This window comes from Grammomys surdaster, unplaced genomic scaffold (genome assembly GCF_004785775.1).
Source record: "Grammomys surdaster isolate TR1022 unplaced genomic scaffold, NIH_TR_1.0 224, whole genome shotgun sequence".
Taxonomy (NCBI): Eukaryota; Metazoa; Chordata; class Mammalia; order Rodentia; family Muridae; genus Grammomys; species Grammomys surdaster.
This window is the reverse complement of record NW_021604669.1, coordinates 3,876,817-3,881,838: the sequence shown is the minus strand read 5'-3', so window position 1 is coordinate 3,881,838 and position 5,022 is coordinate 3,876,817. Positions and strand designations below refer to the sequence as shown.

The 5,022-nt window shown below is 37.8% G+C and overlaps 1 pseudogene; it reads right to left on the bottom strand.

Annotated features, from left to right (window-relative positions):
• Positions 1 to 3,227: 3,227 nt before the first annotated feature.
• Positions 3,228 to 5,022, bottom strand: part of LOC114625898 — a 1,957-nt pseudogene continuing 162 nt past the window's right edge.

The window sequence follows — 5,022 nt, the reverse complement described above, 5'->3', positions numbered from 1 at the left end:
CAATGAAAGGTAATCAAGAGAGGTTATCCATACATGAGATAAAAACTTCCCTTGTGAAACTATAAAGAGGCAAAAATCCACTGAATTGATGAAGGGGTCATTTCAAGGGCACAACACAAAAGGATTTCTCTTAGCTGGCACAGAAAGCAAGCAAAATATCCAGCTAATGTAGTCATTACAAATGTGTTTGCAACAATTACACCTGTAGCCAGGGCAATAAAGAGTTATGGTTACATGAATCAAGCATTGTTCTTTTACCATCACATCAGTCCCTCTGCTTAAGACAGCTGAGGCACCAGCAAGGACTCAAATATCTGTAAGTTACATATTTTGATGTTCTCATATTCCAAGAAATTTGTTTATTTATACACTAAAAACAAATCAGAAGGAGCATTTCAATACATAGGTATTATTAAGTTTAATGTAGTTCTTATCAAGCTTAAAGGTGCTTTAACCCTGCTCAATACATGCCAATCACCTCAAGGAGAGGTGCCTCAGCTTCAGCTTCCTCAGTTACCTAGGAACCAACTTTTAAATATAAGTTGTTTACAATAAAGGCTGTTATAAAGGTCAACATAAAGCTAACATTCTCAATGGGATTTTGTAGATTCCACATCATCAGCACTGCTTCATTCCTTTCTGTTTCCACATATATTGCCTAAATTAATAAAGGTTGAAAATATAAACTATAACTTTAGCTACAAGCAGAAGGCCTAAACAGAAGAGAAAGTGATGCAAAAGAATGTGTATATTATCCTCCTTGATGGTTAATTCAGAGTTTCCAATAATGCATCACAGTCACTTTAAGGAAAGAAATAAAAGCGCTTCCTCAGTGGACTCATTTAACCCAGACAGAGTCCAGATTTGAATTCTGTGCTTCATGTTTCCTGCATCTTCTGCCATCTCTCAGTCTGTTGCATGAATCTGAATCTGTGCCTGCCTGAAATCTGTCTTTGTGAATTTTTTAGTCCCTGTGTCTAATTTCAGTCTAATTCTGTATGATTGTGTCTTTGTATCTGGTGTATGAGCTATGTGTGTGAGTGATATATGTTGTAGGAGCTGTGTCTTTCCCAAGCAATGGGCTTCACTTTATATTTTTAAACAATACAGAAAGGATCATATCTGAAAGGAAATAGATACTTTATAGAAATCGTTAATAGAGTTCTATAAAGAATAAGTCACTGGCTCCAACTGACACCAATGGACCCAGATAACGAACATTACTGTTTGACAACTAATGTTCATAAATAGATGCTTTCAAGCTTTATGGTAGATTTTAGGAAGTTGTTTTCAACTTCTGAATTTGCTACTTTCAGCAAATGATGCACACACATTATTGAGAAGCATATAAGAGCACATATTTTAAGATTAAAGCTATGCTTTAGCTTAGGCTGTGAAAGCTGATTACATGCAAGCAATGTTGATTTTTACCTTGAGTTCCAGTCACTTAGAATGTAACAAATACAAATAGAAATATTTTCAGAATATTGTATCTTCACAAAGAAGGAAGGGATTTATTTAGGAAGAAGTGAATCAGCCAAAGTGGTAAGGGATGCAAGAAGACAATAGGGTGAATTCTGAATTCAAACACAATGTACAAAACTGACAATTCGTTTAAACATTAAAAAGGTTTTAATAGCGATTAATGACATTTAACAATGTTCAACAGCCACTAGCAATCGGGGGTCATTTGGGTCCCTCTGGTCTGCATCAGTGGGATTGCTTTTTTGACTGTTTCGACTTTCTTAGAATAATATGATTATCAGCTGAGAGTGCTGATTATAGTAGGCCACTTCAGGCTGATTTCAAAAGAGATCAAGCTATAAAGAGTCCAAGAAGCAGAGTGATGGCAATTTTTTTGTCTAATTAATAAGAAGGACAGAAATCTACAATGGTACACAGACGTAGGATAAAGCCAGACCAAGCATGTCTGGTTTTTCTCAACTGTATCCTGTTGAGAACGGTGGTTTAAAAAAAAAAAAAAAAGGAGTTATACTCAATTAAGTATCCTGAGATTTTTCCAGGAAATGAAGAGGTAAATCTGGTTTATTCCGTGAGGGTATCAGATACAGACTCCTAAGACTGTATTCCTCAGAAGCTTTAAATATGGCAGAAATTCTACATCAGTATTCTTATGGACTCATTATATTTTTGTGATGGATTCTTTCTAATCTTGGACATATCTAACTTCCTGGGTAGGTCAATTTTCCCTTTCACTGAATCCTCAACCATTTCTTTTTTTTTTAGTCTTATAATTATGTATTTATTTATTATCTGCACAGCATTTTTCTGTTCTATCAATAAATAATTACCAAGTATTTGCTTGGAGAGTTCCTAAAACTTTTACACAATACTGAGTAGAGTGAGGTCACAGTCACAAAGGCATGGATTCACATTCTGGATTCAATAGACTCAAGTTCTGAATGCAGTATTAAGTGACTACAACTGAAAGGTTAAGTGCCATGTTTGAAAATGCCAGTCTAATGGAGGGGCAAAGTGATGAATCAGCGAAAGACTGCCAGTATGATTCAGGAGGACAGCACAGGAAAGAGAGGCTACTTAAGAGCAGTTCAGGGAGAGAGAGTCAATCAATTAGGTGCAGTTGAGTTCAGTTGAGTCAGGACAGTCAGGACAGTTCTGTTCCTGGAGTTCAGAAGCAGACTTTCTAAGTAGAGCAATTCAGTCAGAAACCAAGAGTCAGTCAGCTTGAAGACAGGTTTTGAACCAGAACACCTGAGTTGAATCAGCCAGCCAGAGTTCAAAAACTGCAAAGGGTGAGCTTATTCAGCAGTTAACCTCCTAGATGACAATTGACATCAGGTGCATAAAGTTACTTTCACATCTGTTGGTGAGAGAAGACAAAGAAAAAGAGAGGGCAAGAGGAGAGAATATTGAAGTTCAGCACCAGAAAAGGGTGGTTGTGGCATGCGTGTGACAGTTTCACTGGTAAAGTTTTACAGAGACAGGTTACAAAACAGCAAGTTAGACACAGTTCAAGCCAGAACAAGACAGAATATACTGTCAAAGTTACTATGAGACAAAACACAACAATTCACTGAGAAGCCAAGAGATTCCAGATTGAATCAGCTTGGAGAATTAGATTGTACAGAGGCTACAGGCTTGCAGGCCTCGGCCTATAGATACAACAGTGAAAAAATTGCTCTGGTCTCAGCCCAAGTAGGGTATGCACACAGCTTGAATAAGGCTCTCATCTCACCCTTTCATCTTTAGGGAGATTTGGATGGAAGAGCTTGCCCTTTGACATCTTTGTCCTCAGCCTTGGCCTCAGAGATGACCAGCTTACTCTGCAGGGAATACAGCAGCTGGAGGTAGCTCTGGTTCCTTCTGAAGCTTCTCCTGTACCTGTCCTGCTTGCTGCTTCAAGATTTTAAGTTCCTGATATGATCCGTCAAGCTTCTCTAGAGCCCTCTTCTGGCATCTCTTTACCTCTGCAGAAATCTTTGTCAGATTCTGCAAATACTTCTATTGCAGTACCCACCACTTCCAAGCTAATAGAAGTTTATACTCGAGGACTCGCTTCTTAGCCTCGAGTTGCTCAAAAGCCTTCTGAAGCTCTGTGTACTTTCTGTGAGCCTCTGTAACCTGGGGTAAGGCCTCAGAAAGGGCACATTTTATGACATCCACATGATCTGTGTATGTGGCCTTCATGTCCTTCCACTCCTTAGTTTCAGTTGCCTTTTGTCGACTTGTATCTTTAGAAGTCAAAGCATCTGGGTTCTGATCAGTATTATCCTCCTAAGCCAGAAAAGTCTGTAAGAAGTTCACTACTTAAAGCTGGCTCAAAGTAGCTTATCTTTCTTCCGAGAGCTCCTCATAAACTTCTCCATGATGTTGGCAGGCAGCTCTGCTTCCTCCTGCAAGCATACAAGTTCTAGAATGGCTGCTGCCTCAACTTTTTCCGAGTCGGCCATGCCATGATTCTGACTCCCACCAGGCCTTTTGGATTCTCCTGGACTGCCCACCTAGGTTGAGACTGGGTTCTGGCTCAAGCATTTCTACTTGTGCTCTAAGGTTGTTATATAGGTTTTGCAAAGAAAATTAAATAGACAATTCTTGTTATATAATTATGTCTTTAAAAATCAAGTTATAGCATCCACTTTTATAGCATTAATAATTAGTAGACCTCTTAGCTTGAGGTGTGATAAAAATTCTCTTGTAATCTTTTCACAGGTGCAGCTTTGTATACTTGTTATTTTAACATATAATAAAATTGGTGTCAAGGAAAGGGGTTGAATGCAGGCATTATTCATTGAAAAATACGAAGTAAGAAATTTATTCGGCCAGCAATCAAAGAAACACATGTTGAGGTTCTTAGTTCAATCCTCTAGATCCTTGTAATACTCCAGATATATTTCTTGATTGGTTAAAAATACATTTATTAAAGGCAATGTCACATCTTTGGTTATAATCAAAATATTATAAGTTGATGAAGACGCTAAAATGTGTCTCAATAGTCACAAAGTCAAAAAGCCTCGAGTAAAATTATTGTAAATGTCAGACACAATATGAAGCAAGCTAGAAAATATGTGTCAGGTATAAAGATATACGTGAGTATTTATATACATGAATATGTTGCTTACAATTTTGGAAAAGAGATCATGAGAGAGGAAGAAGATATCTTAAATGGGGCTGGAAATAGAATAACACACAAAATATACATAACAAATTGGTAAAAAGCAAGTGACTGAGAAAGATATTAGGTCAGTGATGACTGGAATAGTTGAGAACAAAGGAGAATCAAGCATAAGTATGAAGATATCATGATGAAACTCTGTATGGTAACCTAAAATTTTAGTTAAAAATATCATTCAAAGGCTGATGTCTTAACAGGTGAGAGAGTTCTCCACCAAGACTGACAACCTGATTTCTGCATGGGAGGAGAGAACAGACTCTGAAACATTGTATTCTGATGTGGAGACATGCTCTGTGGTATGTGTGAGCATAAACACATATGGAGAGAGAGAGAGAGAGAGAGAGAGAGAGAGAGAGAGAGAGAGAGAG